Source organism: Heliangelus exortis, chromosome 1 (genome assembly GCF_036169615.1).
Source record: "Heliangelus exortis chromosome 1, bHelExo1.hap1, whole genome shotgun sequence".
Classification (NCBI taxonomy): Eukaryota; Metazoa; Chordata; class Aves; order Apodiformes; family Trochilidae; genus Heliangelus; species Heliangelus exortis.
Window position 1 is genome coordinate 107,250,429 of NC_092422.1, and position 22,791 is coordinate 107,273,219.

The 22,791-nt window shown below is 36.2% G+C and overlaps 1 protein-coding gene across 2 annotated transcripts in view; it reads right to left on the bottom strand.

The window, feature by feature from the left end:
- EPHA3 (EPH receptor A3) overlaps window positions 1-22,791 on the bottom strand; it is a 226,142-nt gene that overhangs the window by 173,665 nt on the left and 29,686 nt on the right. The gene's annotated exons all lie outside the window — the stretch shown is intronic.

Consider the following 22,791-nt stretch of genomic DNA (forward strand, 5'->3'; position numbering starts at 1 on the left):
GAAAACTTGTGATCCAAACCAAGGGTGAGAAACGAATCTGTACAGATTACCTGTGCAAGGTCTTCTGTTCTCACATGAGAGCACTTTCACAGACACCTTCTTCTAAGATGCCTCAAACCCAATCAACATTTTCTGTTACAGAAACCTGTACCCTAAGGTCCCTATCCCCCTCATAAGTAGAGAAACCATTCTCACGTCTTACTAGGAACACAATTTCTGTTAACTCTTGCCAGGCTAGAGTTGGCAGTCATATATTTAAATTGTGCTAATGCAGTCAGGACAGTAATTCTGAGGTGATCCAAGTAGGGAAGAATGAAATAAGACTGTATTTAACAACTTCTCATTCATGACTCTGAAGTACAGTACAAGCAAACATGTCCAGCTGTTCTCCTAGTTAAAAAAATTTGGTCTTTAACAGACTTCATGGGCATATGAAGTCTCTCAGAAATGATCCAAGATCCATGTTGTTATTCCTGTTGTACAATCATAAAATGTAGAACTAACTTAAAAATTAAGATTTGGCTAAAATTACAATTACTTACAATTGAAAAAGAAACCAGAATTTACCCAATAAAAAATACAGAGAGATTGGTTGTGGAAGAAAGAACTCCTCTAAATTTCTACCCTAAAAAGTAGGTCATCTAAAAAAATAATAAAAAAGAAACTTCAGTGTTCCTGACAGCAAAATAATTGCACTTTTTCATAGGAGGTAAGTTCAGGAAAAGGCATTTTACTGCTATATTTATTTGAAAAGTGGTAGTACCAAGAAGCAATAATCCCATTGTGCAAGGCATAATAGGAATATGTAAGAATTACTCATCTATGCCCAGAAAAAGCTTTCAGTCTGAATGGAAGATGCTATTTTATAACCTAGATTTGAGAAAAAAAGTCCCATGCCTTTTTAGGGTGAATTATCATAGAAAGAAGAATACATCTCAAAATGGAAGTTCAGTCTAATTTCCTGGTTTACGGTAATTTTAGTGTCCTGGTTTTAAGTAACTACAAAGCAGAAAATTCTGGCGGACATTTTTCAGATGGACATTTCTGTAACATTTGAATGCAATTGTTTGGACATACAAAGGGACAGTCAGCTTTTATTCCACTATTATCTGAAAACTGAGACCTTAGCTAAGAAGACCATTGGATGAAGGCTGGAAAAAACAACTTTCTGTTTTTATTACCAGGACTCATCAGCCAATAGTTAGCTAACAGAAAATACACTTTGCAAATAATCCCACAAATTAGGTCAGAGTGAAAATTTTCACTCAAATATCTTATCAATAATAAGAAAAACACAATCCTAGTTGGGGGCTAATCAAAATTATATAGAGGTTACAAGCACTAACTTGTACTGAAATAGTGGAGACAAGTTGAACAAAGTGTTCAATTTTGTGAAAAAAAAAAAGAAAAAAGAAAAAAAAGAGGTTCCTTGTCTTACATCTGTTAAGAAAAATATTAAACATGGCACAATGATAAACAGTCATGCAACAAAACTGAGACCTACAAAACTATAGAAGTTTACATTAACCTGTACATTTTTGGGGTCTTACTTGAGCCAGGAAGCTGGTCCAATCCAAAATCTTACTTTTTCTGGGGTGTAAAATAAATTATTCAGCACTCATACAGAACATTTAAAAATGTATCCAATTTTCTTAAAGTCAGCCACTTCCGAGCACAGTATACTGACACATAATGCAGAAAATAAAACAGGAAATATGAACCTGCTAAACAAAGGAAATATCAACCCACTTTTTCACTGTTCCATTTCTTTTCCAATGAAGGACTGGTTTCCATAGCAGTAACTTCTTCTGGTATTCTGTTGTTCTATTTTTGCTTTTTTTTTCCTTGGTTACTCTTTCTCTTTTTAAGAGGAGCGTGGGGCAAGCAGAACCCAGCAGTTCTCAAATGATATGAAACATTTGCCTGTTCACTCAGACAGCAAAGCCCCTTTAAGTAAGCTTTGCATAAACAGACCTCTAACATCCTTGCAATTATCAGTAATTTGAATCAAGTGACCAAAGCAAAAGTTAACTTGGAGTAAAAGAATGCATGGCAACTAATTAATATGTCAAAGTAGTGCTCTCCCTTCTAAAAGAGTTAATGAAGCTTACAAAGGACACATGTGTGCCATTTGTTGCCCTTGCAGCCTGGTGCAGCTGAATTATGTTAAATTCTGTGTTACTTACCAGGCTGTCAGTGGCACCTGGCTGCCTGGGCCAGTGTCTCCTCCCCAGCACCCCAAACTCAGCCCTGCATTGCAAGCCAATGCAATCAGGCAGCCAGCAATAGCTAAAGATGGTTAGCCCTGCAATGGGCTTGAAGGGGGAAGGCTGGATGAATTCCAAGTTTTTTACTGCTTCGTTCACAGTACAAAGCCATTAAAAATAAAGAAAGAAAGAATCAAACATAAACCCTACCAAAATCCAAAACAAAACAACCAAACCCAGAAAGAACCTACTACCAAAAAACCCACCCGCTCACGACCATCCTCAATGTCTGTGCAGCTGTTGGTGTGTAAACAAAGATGCCAATGTATATATGTATGTATATGTATGCCAATAACCTTCAAGCCAGCTATTACCCTAATCAGCCCACAGACTGACAGTGACAGCTTCAGACAGTAACATTAAAATAGGTTCATCCACTACAAAGAAAAACTTTTTATATTCTCCTTTTCAAATAAGTTTCTTATTTACATTAAGCTTCCATCTGGAAAGAACCAATATACAATTCAGCCCTGTTTCATCAGAGAAATTATCCTTCTCGTTCTGACTTTTGGGAAATGAGTATACTGGGAAATGAAAGAATTATCTAGTAAATTCAAATTACATGAAAATCTACACCAAGACATTTGGCAACGCTATATAAAAAAAACCATGTGCAATACCGTATATAGATGTGGTTTGGGAAAAGTAATTTTATGGATAAAAAGTAAATTACACTTCTATGACCATATAAAAATCCAGTTAGTTTTAGGTCCACTGAAAGCCTTCAAAGGCCAAACTATTTCCTTATTTAAGTATGTTAATCTTTCCACTTTTATTGCACTGAAAATTCTACACTTTCTTTTAAATAGCTGCAAAAGAGAAATAGCAATTTACCCTGAACTCTGGGTTCAGCCCTTTCCTCCAGAAAGAAAATTAGGCCTATAAACTATCAAATCCTCACAGTATCACTCCTTCCATAAGGAAAAAAATGGAAGAATTCAACATCAGTTATGGTCAATTCAGAAAACAGATTCAAAAAAAACCAACCCAAACCAAATGTTCTGTCTCTTTCTACTCAGCATAAGACCACTAACTTCTTTGCCTTAGCAAAATCATTTGTTGTGATTACTTCACATTTGATCATTTTCAGCAGTTGATTTTTCTTCCTCAGATGTCTGCACTTACACTGAGAACTCCAACCTGACCTGCAAATACACTCCTTATGAGAGAAGGCCTTGCCTATATCGTTCTCTTGCTTTAAACCAGAAGTATCAATTGGCTTTATTAATAATCAACTGAGAAATCCACTTTTTATGATTTTGACCCACTGACAGATTAAAAAGAAATTTACCAAGAGTTGCCTTTTCAGGTAGCAGGTGATCCTGCTATGAATATGTGCACAGAGGAACCTGACTAAGGAACACATGTAACTACAATCAAATATCTCTTAAATGTTTCTTTTTACAATCTGGGACAATGAATTGCAGAATTGAACTGTTATAAAACAAAGTTAATAGAACAAATTTGAATTTCTCAAATCCCTGAAACACCCTTTTGTCAGGCAAACTGCAGGCTTGACAAAGAAATTCCTAGGAACATTATACTGGCAGCAGTATTTGCTCCAGAAGGTACACACATTTTCTCAAGAATGTCTCCAAAGAACACACTAAAAGCAAAGACTTTTAGCCTTTTTCAGAAGATATTTGCATGCCATTGAAACTCAGCAGAAAGATTAGGTTGTCTAGAGAGAGATGACATTTTCCTAGTACAATATACCCCATGTACCTCCTTATATACATCCTACCATGAACCTCCTCTGGCATTCAGGGAGTAAGAGGCTGACTACCAGAAGTGATTTCACTCATCTTTCAGTTCTAGTCAGATCTGCATGCAAATTTGACACTTTATAAAATCAAAAAAGATACATAAAACACTTTGGAGAATTTTAAGATCCCAAACCAACAGATAAGATGGAACTAATCACACATTACTTCCTCTGCAAAAGGCAGAAAGAGAGGTGTTTTAGTCTGGTTTCCTCCAGACAAAATGCTTCATAATTGTGCAAGCCAATTTTATTTTCCCCTCTTCCATCCACACTACCCCCACTAACTCTGAAATCTGTTGGCCAATTTCAACTAAATTTAGAAGCCTGGAGTCTCGAAGGATTACTATGGGTCTTGCAAAAAGTCAGCAGACAGGCAAAGGAAAGAAATACAATGCCCATTTTGAAGGCCAAGACTATGGTGTGACTTAACAGCTGCTTGGCCTGCCATCCAGTTAGTGAGTACACACATACACACACACTTTTTTGAGAGCTAAGCCCAACATCAGAGGACTGCCAGTTGCCCAAAGTTCAGTGAACAAAGATGACAAGTTTAAAGTGAGAATGGTAGCAAATACAGGGATCAGCCTGAAACTCTGCAAAAGGAATGGTGATGGACACAAGAGCAATGGTACTGATATGAAGGCCAGAAGCCATAAGACATTTGTGGGCAAGATAGGGTTAGGGTATGAATATGGAGAAAATAAAAATTGCTTGGGTTTGCCACTTGTGGAACAAACTATTGAATTTAATTGTCCGAACAGAATTCAGCAACACTGACAAAACAGTCTTTCATTCCATTTTAAGGCACTGAACATAAGTACAGCTGAGTGAACAGGAGCAGGTATTACCATTTTGTGACATATGGCAAGGTTTTCAAGAAAGCAAAAACGTACATAAACTTTTTAAGTTGCTTTAACAGCTTACAAGAGCCCACAAACTATTTTCTAGTTATCTTAGTCCTAATAGTTTAAAAAAAATACATTCATCCAGTGCTCCGGTCATAATTTAAAAAATATTGCACTATTATGCCTACCAAAAAACATTATCCTTGTCCCATATCCACTGGAACACCAAGTGGCATAGGAACTGCAGATGAGTCAAGATCCTGGGCTTGCTCTGCAGATCAAAAGATGTAGAAGACAAAGGTTTGCAAGCTCTGGAATCAGCCTGCCTCTTTACTAAAAGTCCTGTAACACCTCCTGAAAGCCAGCATTGCCACTAGATCCCCAAAAAGACAGGAATAAACAAACCAAGTAATTTCCTCTCATTCTTCACAGAGCTACTGAAATGTCAGTCAGTTGCCCATTCTCTGAGACATGAAATCTAACTCTGCTCCACTGTGCATACCCATTATGATACCACCATATGATACCACATCTTTTTTCCTAGAGAACCCTTGTGTTCTCAACACAGAGTGGGAAATAAGTTCTTAATATTAAGGTTCGATCTGGATCCAGGTACTTCTGGAGAGAGACAGTTCACAGGGCAACCAAAAATTTTATTCCAGCTTCCTGCCACAGGTTAAGATGCAGGCAGCATTTGGTATAGTGAGTGGCTATAGAATATCCACGGAGATACACCTTAGAACACCTGTTCAGCAGAGAGCCCAGGCTGTAGAGAGGCAACATCAGAGTAGGGTCAGCTTCACGAGTTTGACACAGAAATTCACCAGTCATGGTGAAAGGCAGAATCCAGAATGAAGGCAACAAAAAAGGCTCTCAAGAGTCTAACAGTGATAGAGCATTTGCTCATGCATTCATTTGACATTTTTCCTGGTAGCCTCAGGTCTGTGAGCAGTTTTGCTTCTGGCATACTTGGCAGTTAAAATAACATAAAATGACCCACAATAGGTAGACAAGCAAACAAACAAAACACCTCAGTGATTTTAAGGGATTTGGACAAGGCCTTGAGAGACATTTACAAGAAAAATATCTTATCATACAAAATCACAGTAGAACTGCTTTTAGGAACAGGAATTTCACTCAAGCCAAAACTTCTTTATATCCATATTCTGCCCAAGGCATCCACAACACATTAGAGTTATGTAGTATGTACTGCCCACACAGGTATAAGTTTCTGAGGCAATGTTAGGATTCTCATTAGAAAAATCAATAGAAGTCACTAAAAAAACATTCACTACATATAGAAGAAGAATCTGAAAGACTAGCTAGAACTTCCTAAACTTCTATGCAAGTTTACATGGTTTGAGATCCAATGAAATGCATAAAATGCATGTCATTAAGAAACTCCTTTAAAAGACAGTACGTGCAGCAGCAATTGAAAAACTGGAAAATTTAAAACCTCATTGCAACATCTTTACACAGAACATACAGAGACAAAAGTCTATAAAAATCTTAACTCTCAACTTGTCAGCTTTTCTGTCAAATTCATACCCCACATTTACATCTGAAAAATCTTTCTGTACATCCATATTTGTTTCAGGATACTTCACTTCCAATTTCATAATTTCAAGGTACTACCTGCAAGCCACATATCTCTGTATTGAGTGTCTGCAAGTCATAGCTAAATTATTGAGTCACTGACCTGAACACTACCTTGTGCCCTCTTCTTGTTTTATTTATTACAGGCAAACTCAAAATGATTAAGAGTTCTTCCACTAGTCCAACAAGATAAAAATGAGCTGTTGGGCATACGACTTGAAATGCTTCGTTTCACCTCTTCATTAAGCACTTAGATTTAAAAAAAACCCTCATATTCCTCAGCATCTAAAACTATCAATCTTAAGTCAATTACATTGATGAGACACTGAGCGCTCAAACCAAGAAAGAAACAAATACCCCTGAAGACTTCAGATGTGTTCTTAACTAAGTTACAATGCATGAATGTGACCAGAATCTTTTTGCTTCCAATTTTGTTTTGCCCTGAGTAATGACATACAGCTGTATTTAGGTTGCTGAATATTCATTTAACATGCCTGCAACTATGTAAGCATGCCTGCTTATCTATGTAAGATAAGCAATGTATTTTGGTATACGAACAATAACTTTTGGCTTTCTTGACCTGTGTGTTCAACATGTTCCATCTTAATATCCTCTTCATTTCTTTTTTTCCCTGGCACAGTAGAACTGCTTTGTGTTTCCAATGCTGGAATTTTTAGCTGCAGTTTGATCACAGCCCACTGAGTAGTAATTTTCTACTTTGAGCATGTCAGCCTAATAAAACGAACAAACGCTCCACAGTCTCAGAGATTGAAAAACAAAAACCCCATAGTTGCCAAAGTTATCTGCTTCTTATCAAGACCCAAGTTTGGTACCAGATGCATTTGATCCATTCATCATTGTCAGTGCACTCACAGACTAATTATTTCAAATTGTTTCCTCAAACAGAGGTCTAGGACAAATGCAAGCAAGCCAAAAATAGCAGTTATGAATAATTATGCATAATTTACCTCAAGGCCTGAGCCAGTCTATCATTAAAACTTCTTCTTGCCACCTGTGATCCAGGCTAATTGTGGACTTCAAATTAGTTCAAGATTACTACTTTTTTTTTTTTTTTTTTTTTAATACAATGCCAACTTTTAACTTTTCTACTAGGAGTTTTCTGATGCTTTAAAGATGTCTAATAAAATGCCAATAAGGTTCCTCCTTTTCCTTCTTTTTTAACAATGTCTTTATATTTCACAACCTGACAACAAGATTTTGATAACAGGAAAAACTTCAGAGACAAGGTCAGCACACACAGGCTGTGTGACCCTGGAACAAGGTTCTTAGAAGAGCATAATTCCTCTTCTACCATCTCAAAGTAAATTCTAATGCTACAATACTAAAACTGTTTCGGTCCCTAGATCTTTTCCTATTACAGTTCTAACTTCTTATGAAGAAAAGAAAGGCCCTTCAAAACACTGATATTTTAAACAATAAACACATTCATAGAACACTTGGCTTCTGCAAATTCAGAAGTATCTGTTCATCTTTACAGACAGCAAACTCGTTCACTCCAATGAGACCCAAAGAGGTGAGAGATGCAGTTATAGGTTTTGGAGAACAAGAGCCTTATTTCATTCGTTGTACTGATTTGACCTTCTCTATTTTTATGCTGCTTTAGCTATTAAAATTATAAGTTCAAAGAAGAGCTGAAGGGAAAAAAAAACACTCAAAAGATTTTGAGGAGAAGAAATATGTATCATGCCATAAACTAAGTGTAAATACCACTGATAATTCCTCTAGATTGGGAACACAGTACAAATGTTTCTGGTTTTGAGACAAAACGAAATTTGTAATCAATGCTCAAACTGCAAGTATTGCTTACTCAGAGAAAACCATCTATGAATTTCTCCATTCAGGTATTGATACACAAACCTCTCAGGGATGATAAATACTCCACTGTTCAATAAACAGAGTAAGACATGCAAAAGCCAGTCCAGCTAAGGTCTGAAGTCATTCCAGTTAAGGATATGCTTTTCTACTTTCCTGATTTGAGACAACACAACAAAGAAAGAACAAAAAAAGTCAAAGCAGAGATTTTTTTTTTAAAAGTTACTTTCAGTAACAAAATGAAAGATATTATTAAATAGGACACTCACACCTGAAATCTTTTGGAAAACTACTTAAAACATTAATTACAAATAACTCTTCTATTAAAATAAAACATTCCTAAGATATTAATTGGTGAAGTTTACATGGTCTGATCAGTTCTAAAGCTGACACACAATTTTATATTATCAACAGACTTCTGACAGGAGACAAACCAAGCTAATGTGTTTTGAGTTGGAGCTTCTTATGCAACTCCTTCAAGTATCAGATGCTTTGACCTCTCCACCTGAGTTATAAACACACCTTCACTGGATGTCTCTGCAACACATTATTTAGTATTAGGGCATCTCCTGCTGAACTGTATGGAGCAAACAACATATTTCTAACACCCAAAGTAAACTGAAAAAGGATAGGAATGCTGAAGGAGGCATAAAAAAGGCATAAACTCATCTTTCAGCTCTTTTCTATCTATCATACACACAACCTTCAGTGTGGTGTAGACTCTCAAAGCAGATTTATTTGAAGCCTTTGTCATGAGTGAAGTTTTCATAACCAGAAACAATAGATAGTAAAAACATCAATAATCACAATTTCTCTTTTCTGCCACCATACATAAAAACTGAAATTGATATAGACACACAGAAATTAGCATTTAAGTTGTATATACAGCCGAATATTATTAACTGTTTAAAATTGTGGAATGTAATTTAGAAGCATCTGCATGCTAATCACTCAACCAATAAAAAAACTGAAAGGTGTTGAGAAGGAACTGTTTTCTCTTTGTCTCATTCTGGTTTTGAATTGGCAAAAACAAATAAATAAAAACCAACCTCCAAAAAAAGAAAGAAATACAAGTTCAGTTGGGCAACATATAGCATTTATATTGAAATCAGTTATTTAAATCTTAACCTGGCCTAATCTGCTTTTTATCTGCAAGGCTAGGATTGTAGTGCATCTTTAAAATGTTTATGAAAAACATTTATGATAAACATGAATGAAATTTCCTGTTCTCTATTCCTGTTCTTCTCTAATTCAAGTATGCTTGAGTCAGAAATAGCTAAATTGTCAAAGCTTAAACTTAAAAAGGTTCCTATGCTCCCTGCAAAAGGCGGATTTCCTTCAATGATATCAAAATATGAAAGTTATTTTCCCTTCAATAGAGTGTCTAGTATTCCTGTTTACTGTATAAAATGTTCCTTCTTTTACTATCTACATATTTCTAATTTTCCACAGTTCAGTGTTACTTCAGCTTTGTGTATAAATTGCATGCAAGCAATTAACAAATCATTAATAAACTATCACTTTCAAAAAGAACTTTATATGATTCACTGGAGTCATTCATTCAGTCTCTTTATAACCTGTGTTAATTCACCCATTTCCTTTCTCATAAATAGTCACTTGTGCTTCTCTTCATTGCTGATCATCACTTACTAGAGGTAAAAACTTCTTATGTTACTTAAATGATACCTGTGCTTCCATCAGTTCAAAACTAGGAGACTGGCCAGTAAGTTTGCTTTTTACTATTTGCAAAAGAAAGGGATCAACAGAGGCTGAGAACCCAGAGACAAAAAGAGAAATGGAAACTGAGTAGACTGATAGATTTGTGAAATTACAGAATCATTTTGGTTGGAAAAGATATTTAAGATCCTTAAGTCCAACTGAAATAGGACTGGGGGAGCTATGCATTTTTGCTGAAGAAAGAAAAACCAAAATGATCAGACCACAGTGATTCAACAAGCTAACAAATACAAAAGGACTTTTTTCATACAATTCACAAGGGTTAAACTCAAAAAGCACTCATTTTAAAAAATACTATGAAGAAATAGGAGACTGATTATCAGCAAGTAATTCGTAACAGCAAGAAATATAAAACAGGCTGCAAAAAGATCTCCCAGAGGAACCTCATTAGCTGAAATTTTAAAATTAGGCTGAACACCATACAAGAATATGTACTTCAGGGATCCAACCTGCTAATCTAGTGGATGGAAAGATGCCCTTTCAAAATTCTTATTTTCCCAGTTTAGTTGGATTTCTCTTGCTTCCTTGTGCGATGATACCTGTTTAGAAGGTCTGAAATAACAAAACCACAGAGAAGAAAGGCAAGCTCTAAGGCCATCTGCATTAATTCAAAGAGCAGAGACTAGTCAAAGTGCAGCTTTAACAAATAGAATATTCCAACACATTTATATGCTGACTGCTAAGCAGAACAAATAAGAACACAATCTTTTTTAATGCCGTTATTTATTTCAAATTTATGTCCCTATTAAAAACAGACAAAAATCAGCCTAATATATAATAAACACCTACTAAACACAACTCTTAGAGGCTTATTAGCTACTCTTCAAGAAGCCAAATATAGCAAGATTTATATAGGTAAGGCAAACAATTGAAAATGTAGATACTAATAAAATTTTCACTAATCTGATACATATTGATGCAGGAGTTCTAATAAGGCGGAACTATTAGTGACCAGTTCTTAGGGTGCTTGTTTTCCTTCAGTGCTTGTTTGCCTTCCCCTGGAGTGGAAATCTAAAAAGCTAGAGTATCCAGTTATGGTCTCAGTTATTTTAGCTTTTTTTCTATCTGTAGCATTCTTTTACACATTTTACATACCAGGTAATACAAGAGATGCAAAGATAAGTTGAAGACATTCTATATTTTTGCTTTCTACAGCAGTGTTGGAATTCATCTCTGATGTCTGAAGCACTAGCTACTCAATCACATTTTTCAATGACAGGTGAAATACTTGGCTGTGGATCCAAGCACACTCAGGAGTGCTCTAACCTACAAGGTTTCCCACCTCTCCTACAGTAGCACATTGGGCAAAAACTCCACAGTAAGGCACAGTGTTTCCTTCTCCTCCTCTGTACTTATCAAACACATTTCTTCTCATAGCTGTAAAATTCTGAAAACTTGAAGCCCAAACGAAAGGGGAAAAAACACACGCGTATAAAAAGAAGTAATAACCATTTGTACCGGTCTTTAAAAAAAATGTTTCTCTCCTTCTTACCCACCTGTTCCTTTTCAATCTAAAGCTGTTCTTTTAGGTCCTCTCAGTGTTCCTTTTTAGTGCTATTGCTACCTACAGATACTTTTATCCCTTTTTTATTACATCCAGATATTGTTTAGGAACTAACAAAATCATAAAACAAATTGATACAATAAAATATTCTATGAACTCCACTATAACATCACAGCCACTTTAAATAAATTTGTCTCCATAAGTTTCACCAAAATAAATACATTCATTTCTCAACTACAGTGGCACTGATATTGCTGGATTATTTTCCCCCACATGCCTCAATTTTTATTCCAGACAATGCTGCTCTCAGCAGGCTTTACTTTATGTCTCCTCTGTGCTACACCCTCAAATGATTTGAAATAAAACATCTGCTTTGAGTAAACCAGTATTTATAGAAGAAAGATAAAATCCCATTCCTTGCATCTGTACAACCAAGCTAAAAACAACAGGACAGTTAAGTATCATGTATTTATGACAAACTCTGGAACAAATTCAGAGATGCTGTGAAGTATGGTGTCAGTTTCCAATAGCAAAATATATGTAATACAGGGTGAAAGAGACTGGCTGATAAGTAACAAGAAGACAGACTACCTCCCCCCCAAAAAAACATAATTCTGAATTGCACTGCTGCCTCTATTTACTATGGCCACAGACACAACTGTATCTACAGATTGCCTTAGCAGAGGACTGTGGAAGTTTATTTCGGCATTCAAAGCCACTGTGCAGTAAGCATAGAGAAGAGGAGAATACTGGAAAAAGTAAAGTTCTAGCTAACACTCAAAGGAAATATTTGTCAGTGTCTGACCTTCAACTGTTTCATGTGTTTTTCTTTTTTATCTGCAAGCCAAATTTCCATTTTCATTTCTTCACATCCATGCTGCAGTTCCTGAGTATAATAAGTCTCTCTTTTTTGGATATTTAATCTCTTTTAATATCCTATGCACTCTTATCACACTGAAGTTCTTCCCTGTAATATACCATCCATATTTTTATTCAGATTCTATAAACTATGGACGTGATTGAAATATGTTAACTATTTTGCTCCTAAAAAAATATTCTGTGGAGCTGCACATTCATTCCTTACAATCCACAGAATCACAGAATGTTTTAGGGTGGAAGAGACCTCCAAGAACATCCAGTCCAGCCTTTGACCAACACCATAAGCTAACCACTAAACTATGTCCTTGAGGGCTGGGTCCAACTGCCTTATAAATACCTCCAGGGATAGTGACTCCAACACTGCCCTGGGCAGGACATTCCAGTGCCTGACAACCCTCTCGATATAAAAATATTTCCCAACACCCAGCCTAAACCTCCCCTGGCGCAGCTTCCATCCATTCCCTCTGATCCTTTCACAGTCCACTAAGGAGCAGAGGCTGTTTCCCTCCTTGCTCCAGCCTCTCTTGAGGCAGCTGAAGAGAGCCCTAAGGTTTCATCTCAGCCTCCTCTTCTCCAGGCTGAACAGCCCCAGCTCTCTCAGCCCTTCCTCACAGGACTTGTGCTGGATCCCTTCACAGCCTCCTTGCTCTTCTCTGGACCCGCTCCAGGACCTCGATCTCCTTCCTGAACTGAGGGGCCCAGAACTGGACACAGGACTCGAGGTGTGGCCTCACCAGCGCTGAGTACAGGGGCAGAATCACTTCCTTGGACCTGCTGGCCACGCTGTTCCTGATACAGGCCAGGATGCCATTGGCCTTCTTGGCCACCTGGGCACACTGCTGGCTCATGTTAAATCACCTATCAACCAATATCCCCAGGTCCCTTTCCAAAGTTACAGCTCTCTAACCACACTTTCCCAAGTCTGTAGCTCACCATGGGGTTGTTAAGCTTACAAATGAAGAAGCATCTCGATCATGCAAATTTAAAAATGACAAGAAAATTCTTTTGGTGTCCAACTCTGAGTCATAAAAGACGCAACATCAAAGATTACTCTTTTTCTGATTTCCTCTAATTTATGATATACATTTAATTGACCAGGAAAGAAGACATAAGCATTTTTAAATCAAATACATTTAATTAAAATGTTAAAACTCAAAAATGTGATGTGCCATTGTGAGAGCTGATAACTGTATCACCCATTAACATAATGTATGCTTGGCATGCAGATCAGAAAGCACCATTGAAAACTGAAATTAAATACAGTTTTGTTGAGCAATTCAAAGTGTTACATAAAACTGTTTAAAAAAAAAAAAATGGACTGCAATTGCCAATCCTCTAATGCAACCCTTTCTCAAATTATCCCATTCGCCCACTAAGATGTTTAATTTTTGCTATTATTATCTGCTTTTTGCTGGGATTATTCCACTTAATTCAAACACTTGCATTTGCTGAACTGAAACTCTGCCTCAGGTCAATTCTAACTAAGCTTATACCTACTAAAACATTTAAATGGCTTTTGAATTTTGCAACTTATTTTTCATGTCCCCAGCTTCCAGGTACCACAGTATTCCACTCTCTGCAAACTCCCATGGTACAGTGATACAATAAAGCACACACAAGATCACAACTTTTCACAGAAGCTCAAAGACATGGATTTTGCTGAAAGTTATGTTTTTGGCAGATTCATGGGGAGGCCTAAGGATATAGCTTAAACAAGAAGTTTCTGCAACTGTGGGTCCAATACTGCACTAAACTGAGTTAATGATCCTAATGAAGCATCCATGAACAGTGGTTTATTAGGTAATTTTAAACAACAAAAATTTCTTCCTGAAACTCTTTACAACATACTATTTATTATCACAACTACAAGAAGACATTATTTTATACTTTAGACTGTGTCAAAGCATGCTAACAGAAGAATAAAGAACTTTTGCCCAAAATGAAAGTAAAGAAAATCTGAAAATCAAGTCAAGAGATCAAATGCAAGGCATTTCATGTTTCTGAGACATAGTACATGATATATTAAAAAAACCACAATTCAAACATCTTTTTAGTTTTCTTATTTTACACTCCATTAACAGAAACAATTCACATTTAGGAAACAGAAAACTACTTTTTCATTAAAAATTACTTTTTTATTCATCCTCCCATATTCCTCAAAAAAAAATATCTTTTTATGTAATATTTTCTCATGATAGTCCTTGGCTAGCATTTGCTTTCTTTTCTTCCCCCAAAAGAAAACATTCTAGTGAGAAATCTAAGTTATGCAATGGACAATTTTTCTCTTGTTATTTAGCACTAAATAACACAGATTACTAATTTCACTTCCAAAATCAGCAATATTTTATGTTAACCAAATACACGCCTATGCCATAAGAATAAAAGGGAGAAAGATAAGATTACTGTAAGTTATTCTTAGTTGTAAGAATAATGAAACTTGTAAAATTAGCCTCACACAAATCAGCATGCTAACAGAAGCAAAATTTCTTTAAGTTAGGATTCTAAAGCTTGTTAGACTTTCACCCACTTAGATTTTATGATTGCCTGAGAAGAAAATGTAATTGCATTAATAATACTCTAAAATAAACATTTGTTGTGGTTATATAGTGATAAAATGACAACATAAAAGAGCTATTTCTCTAAAATCAGCACATGAATGCTACAGTAAAAGGTAGTAAAACTGAGACCAGATTTGCACCACGATGTTTCCATTACTATTTAAATAAACAAAGAAAAAAAAATCACTAAAGCATGGACACATACACATTGAAAACTCTTCAGAAATTATTATTATAGTTGCTATTGACATCATGCTTCAGCCCTGGAAAACTTCATTGCACATTACCTGTGAGTCACAGGCAAATCTGTTCTCATGACTTTCATAACAGAAAAGGATTTACTTCAACACCACAGGAACGCCCAATGCTGAGAATTCAAAGGATGGGCACAGCCATATACCAATATTTAGTAAGATCTGAACCCAAATAAGAACCATTTTCTAGTCTTCATTTGTTATCCAGACTTTAGAAGCAAGCAGTTTTATAAAGATCTATTTTCTCAAATGTAAATTTGGAAGAAAGTGGTCCAGGCCAAATCATCCTGTGCCAGTGAAACCAAATCAGTTGTTCAAAACAGGAAGGAAAGCAAAATCTAAAGGCTCACTTCTCTCTTCATGTTAAGAAATCAAAAAGTAGGAAATAGAGTCATAAGGAATAACCTTTATTTTAAGAGCACTAAGAAAGCAGCCAAACTCTGGAAAACAGATACTGCATTTCATGTTGTCAATACATTGTACTGCAAGATCAATGGCTATCAAATTAATTTCACATTCACTCTTGTACCATAAATCACAGAGAACCTGATATCAATACAACAAGATCTGATCCATAGCTTTCATTTGAACCAAACTTAATTCCTTTAACACTTAATGCTTTCTTGGGGAATCTTAAGATTTTAAGAGGGGTTGTTTGGTGTGGCTTTTTTTTTTTTAATTTCCAGTAAAATAAAAATTCGATTTCTAAGACTTGACAGTGTTTCCCTCAGTCTATGTTCACTGCATTTGGCTACTCTGCTATGCCAGAGCAGTCTTTAGCACTGTTCTGTGCAATAAACAGTCGTTTAAGAAAAGGTATGCATAGCTCATGGTCCTTTAAGAGATTCTTTTTTAAATTAGTGTATGCCTAAAAAAATAAACATAGAAATGTTTGCATGATGAAAAGCCAAGATTCATAAAGCAAACTGTAATGATACAACCCCTTGATCTATAAAACATTCTTTCACTTAGTGCCATATGATTCAGATAATTCAGTTCATAATTTTTAATTGAATGCCTTAAGCTAAAACTATCCTCCCAGAGTAGGGGGTCTGGATGCTATGGTTGTTTTTAATTTACTGATAACAGCTTACTTTCCAATGGGAAATTCCTAATAAGAAAGTAGAGCTAACATGTTGGCACATAGCACCAAAATGTCAGCAGCAAATACAAAACTTTATAACACTGACTTCTTGTCATGAAAATTATTCAAATGCCCTATTTCTTTATTGATTTCAGCCAACTATTGAAGCAAGCAGTACAGTCTCCTGCAAGATGACCTCTATTTCCAGCACTGAAAATTAAAATGTATTGTAGATCCACTGCTTACCAGCTGCTAGCAAATGTCAGGATCTTCTGTCCTGGATGCTAGTCATTGGAATCAGCAACTTCAAGAATAATATTTAAAACTTATAGTTGTATAACAAGGGTATTTGCAAACAGCACTTGGACTGCATCTTCTGACACAGACCACTATCAAAGCACAATTAAGAGGCAAGAAAATCCCCTGTTCTCAAAAGAAACTCCTGAATTCTGAATGAGCTGCACCTGAATCTCCCATTGCATGGTAATTGTGAAACCTGCTAGTTTCACAATACAAAGCAAGACCTTACTCTATGTCTGAGAGAGATCCTTGACCATCTTAACACATCAGAACCAACCAAAGAAGAAACTACATAATAATACATACAAATAAATGTCTCTTCCTTAAAACTAGCTTCAAATGCTTGAATCTTAAGTTCTAAATTGGTCACTTTTATTGACAGAAATTACATGAGACATTAGCAGACCAAAGTAGTGACTACTTCAGAAATTCAAGAGCAGAAACTTCACTGTTTCTGTTCTTCCAGTCTAGCCACAGGAAACCGAAAGAGAAGAAGGAAAGAGAGAACTTAAGTCTCCACTATGTAATTAATCCTATTCAGATTAAAATCCTAAAATAATAAACCTCATTTGTATGACAGATATCCAATGAAGTAAAAATCTGCAGAGAAGGAACTCTCACACCACCCAAACATTAGCATTGCTTTTGCAAATTCCCTAGGAAAGACAACCCATGTGTCATCAAACTGTGCACACACTGTCTCTGAACACTCAGTTCTCACTCCTTCTCGTTTATTGCATCCTAAATAAAAATGGAGTTCTTTGCCTTTGCTCTCCACACCCTTTCCTACCTCCAATATAAGCTAAATTGATGGAGCAAGAACATGTTTCAAAACTTGCTGGTGAAATCTTTGCACAAAAGATGCAAGCTGACTCAAAAGCATCATGTCCGTAGAAGTTTGCAACTTCAATAAGGAAAGTGAAACATGTAGAAAAGATTAAAAAACACTTCTATCCAGAAGAACTTAAGCTGACATTTAAACACTTAAGTAAGTGTGAGAACAAGATTCTCATTTGCTAATCTCCATGACCTGCTGCTGAGATCTGAATCCATCTTCATACCAGCAGAGTTCAGGAACACTCCTAAAGGGAGATGCTGTGACTTGACAGACAAAAGATGCTACCCATGTGGAAAAGTGAGATATGACATCTTTTATATTAACACAATCTTTCAGATTTCTCTCTTGAACTTACAGAACGGTCTTCTCATACACCGAACAAGGGAAAAAAAATTTAAAACTGCTTAAAGAAAGTCAAAACAGCAATTTTCCATAGCCAACTGGACTCAGTCAATTCTTGGATGGACAAAAATGCAATACATGCAATACATGTTATACTGCATATACAAGTTCAGTGCCATGTCCTGACATCCAGTCCTTTACAACTGCAACCAGATTATCATACTTTTGTCTCTATCAGAGTCAATCCAGGCAAAAGATTAATTTTCAGAACGTATAAGAGATATTTGACCAATTACTTTATTTTAGGGTTTGTGCTTTTTTCAGCATTCCAGAAACAATCTGTCAGGAAAACTATGGCTGAAAGCACCTGAAAATTAATTCATTAAGCAAATTCATTATAGACCAAAACTGTCAAGACTGATGCAGCTCACAGATAATGAGTGAAACTATGAAACAAGTGTGTGTGTTGACAGATAAAAAAGGCTGCATAAATGCAACTTTGCACAGTCACCATTTTTTAACTGCTCAGGTGAAAGCCAGTAAGTCCTTGGCTATAAAGATATCTGCATTTGTGTGACCTTCATAGAAAAAAAGACCACAAAGAACTTCTATGTCTATAAAAGGCAAAGACCTATTACGGTTTTGCTTCATATTGTATTACTTTTGACAAGGATTCTGTATTAATTCTACACATTAGGGTATCTTTTCTCTTGGAAAAGAGCATTCAGCGAAACCAGTGATTTGGAATGGTTCAGAAGGCTTCATTGTTTCATTACTCTCTCCATTGAACAATAAAAACAACAGACTTGAAGATACACAGCAGTGTCAAATGGCGTAAGCATTGTGTTTTAATGTTAAAAATTAGAGCTGATGGTAAATTTCCACAGTATCAATTAAATCAAATTTTATCTGGTCGATACAAGGGCAATTAGGATTTGGGGCAGGCATTGCAACAGGATCCAGCACAGGAATTTCTGCCTACCTACCTTCCGGTCTCCCACCCCTACCCTCCCCACCACACCATTCTCATCCCATAGCTACTTCACGGGACCACTAAAAGCATTCAGCAACTAGCCCATGATACACCATGAAAACACTGACAGCTTTTGTAAGAATTACAGAGGGCTGCAATGGAAGAAATCTCTGTTCTGAGAGCTGCCTATTGCTTACCTTCACCTTTTGGGATCCCAGGAGCACAGTCAGCCCTTTGGAAAGACAGGACCATGCTGCCATACAGACCACAGGGTATGAAGCCAGCATGGATTCCCTTCTACGAGTTTAACAAACAGCAGGAAAAAGATATTTAATCTGTAAGCCATATGGCTCTCTTTCCCAGTTCACAGCTTGCTCACATATAACTATATATTTTAAAGTCAGATTCCATCTTTCGTGTTTGTTTTCTCTCTCTTCCTGAATTTCAGCTCTTCGTCTCCTTAGCTCCATCTCCTTCCACACAACACTTGCTACAGACACTTATTACACTGTTGTGTTCTGTTTTTTCCCATATCCCTGCTCCCTTCGCTGCACAAAAGGACAAGTGTCATCCAAAAAACCCTAACGTTATATTATTCTCAGTCAGCCCAGTATGATCTTTCTTGCATTACTCTTGGTTTACACATTTCTAAAGATTTGTGGACTTTGAAACAATTCCTTAATCAAATTCTGGTTATATGCAGATCCCATGTTAATTACATTCTCCTGGGTTATCTCACTTTCTTTTTTAATTGGGCCATTCTCTCTCATATAATACAATGCCTTTATTATTTATTTTGATCTTTTGGCACTCTTACTTTATTATCATCCTAATATTTCTATTAACTATTCCATAACCTTTGCAGTTGTCCAATATGCTATATATAGTGCTCACACACCCCATCAGTGATTGCTTATTGTACTTATGTACCCATTCTCTCTTCACTGAAAAAGAATTGATAGCCATTTAGAAGCAATGGTTTATCTTCAGACACTTATTTCATCTCTGTCCTTTCCAGCCATGACTTTATCCCAGTGAATGTCCGGCATAAAATGTGGTGCCAAAACACAAGTTTAAATATGCATTTATTTTAGTTCATCACATTTTTTAAATGCTACTCACATTTAGGATGACAGAGGGGGAAAAAATATATAAACTAGTCTCTTTGTTATGTCCACTGCAGAAGCATTACTTGCATGAATCCATATTTCACTCTTAGTTACAACCTAAATCCAACAAAATTCCTTCTAAATGGGTTCAGAGGTAGGCTAACCACAGCTTCATTATACTATAGACCCTAGAGCTCTGTCCATCATTCACTTTGTCCAGAGCAATAACCTTGCTAGGAAAAGTTACCCTGTCTTCTGCTAAGAATTAAGCTTAAGAAATTTATCAAGTTAACTCTTCTAGACATCCTGTTCATCACTGCTCTAAGGTTTTTTTCTACAAAAAGCTTTTCAACTATCCCACACTGTTAAGCATTCAGATGGGAAGTAACTATGTCAGCTATGGTAATGGTTCTGATAGTCCTTTGCTAGCTAGCAGGGATGTCCAAACACCATCTTGTCATTTGACATATCTAAGATATAGTTTTCTGACATATATATCAAGGAAAAGTTGGTAGCTTGCTACTTAAATCTCCATTATTTTACTCCTGTATCACTTTCTTCTTTCTCAGATATTGCAGAAGTTGTTCTTGTTTAATTTTCAAATACTATTAATTCCCAATGCAATTTTTTACTAGGATGCAGAATCATGTTTCAGTGGAAAACATAGCAAGCATGTACATACACCCCTAAAGGGATTCTCTCAAATGCAGGATCACATGCTTGAGATTTTCTAAAGGATGTTTATTGCTAGGAATTTTAAATATCGATTTTGAAACATACACATATTTCTATGGCTTTTTAAACTCTATCTACTTACTGTGGTTTTATACAGTGAAAACATATTGTACATTCTGTGTGGGGTCATACGTCTCACTTGGCATTGGACCTCATGCACTGTGCCTCAGAAGCCCCCCAAAATCAAGGGAAGCTTACTACAACATAATTCCTATCCATGGGAGAACTGAGGAGCTCTGGCTTCATACAAATTTTTATCTGGTGATCATCTGACTTTAGGTTTAGGGAGGGGAAGCTTTACCTGAATGATTTTAGATAATAGTATCAGTGGATAATGGTAGATAATACCATGGTTAACAACCACAGCTTGAGTGGGGCTACTCAACCAAAGACTAAATTTCTCACATGAAACACAGGAATTAGGTATGTTTGAGACCTATGCTGTCTGGTTCCCTCTATTCAAATGTGGCTGAGATGAGAGACACAGTCTTCAAAAGTTATTATGAATGGATGAAAAGTAACAGAAATTATATCAAGATTACTAAAAGCTATTTTCCTTAATAGACCAAGCTAAACATGGCAGGATTTGGTTCTAATACTGTAATTGTCTAAGTTATAATTCTTTTCTATTACATGTTATATTTCCATTAATTCAGTGTACAGAAGCATATATCTCTGTACAGATATATTCCAGACATGTGCACTGACACCACCACTGAAAAACATCCTTGCACTGGCAACACCCCTTACAGGATCTTTCCATCTTTGACAGAAAGTCACTAAATCAACCCAAGAATGCATGTATCCTAAAACAAAAGCTGTGGTATAAAACAATATAAATTATATTACTTAAGAATACCCAACTCTGAGAACACACAAAGGTAATTCTGCACAATCCACAGTAGAGCACTGGAGAAGATTTCTACACTATTCCTAACCTATTAGGGTTCAGGAGTCTCCAGGTCTGGCATTCAACTCTGTCCTGCAAACTCTGCTCATACAGCTGATGGAATCTCACTGTATGTAACAAGAGGAAATGACCAGACCAAAGTGTTCACTGGCAAAAAACATGAACAGGAAGATTGTTCTGTTCTTGGTGGTCAAATGGTAAGTGGAATGGAATGCTATTACTTGCAGTATTTCTTCTCTTTCCCTCCCTTATTTTTTTTATGTATATAAAAAAAAAGAACAGAAATAGACTGTCCTTCTCCATTTCCCAGATCTTTCCTGGATGAGTACCTCTTGCTGAATCTGAACAGGCACAACCACAGAGGAAAAAAACCCAGTTCCCTAGTTACTAAATGAACTTGATTTCTAAATAAAACATATTGCAAGTGGCCATTGCAAAACTTCTTTGCATTCCATCACAGCACTGCCTTTAACTCAACTAGTCAACTAGGTTAAACAAACCTACATTATATTTGACCAGTATGTGTAAATACCTCTAGTATGCACCAGTTAAAATGCATATGGTTTTAAAAAGTTCACTTCCAAACATGTCAGAAACAATTAAATATACATTTGGTATTATCATAGTAGGATGACAGACATAATCCTGCAAACTTCTGTACATCAGTCTTTGTGAGAGCCCAAGGGCATTCAGATACTTCCTTGCCCCAGAGGTGAATTATTTTCTTTTTTCTTTTTTTCTTTTTTTTAAGAAAATGACAGATACCTTAAGAGGTCATACATCTCTTTTAAACCTTCTATACAGAGACCTGTCATTCTTCAGATTAAAACCCCCAGTCAAGTCAAACTTTTTTTTCTTTGCTCAGTCCTCAAAGTCACTACATTTCAACATGCATAGCACAAATTGCAGACCTTTCACTTTATGTCTCTATTAACAGTGATTTAAACAAGTAAATTAGCTCTATGAATTCAATGCTGCCCTCCACCTTTTAATTCAAGACATTGCACTAGTACAGTCATGTGCAGCAACTCTAATTTTCAAGATCTAGCACACCACATATCTTAGTTTTCCTAAAATCTATTAAGATAGAACACGAACACTCAACATTTAATTACTGTTTCCAAAATGTTCTCTATTCTCTCAATTTCTGCTTAAATTTCATTTATCAACACTCTAAAATACAATCTCAAACTCTTCAGGATTTCAGAAGTGGAGTAGTCACAATGCACCCTCTATTACAGCACAAGACAGAGAATGCACAG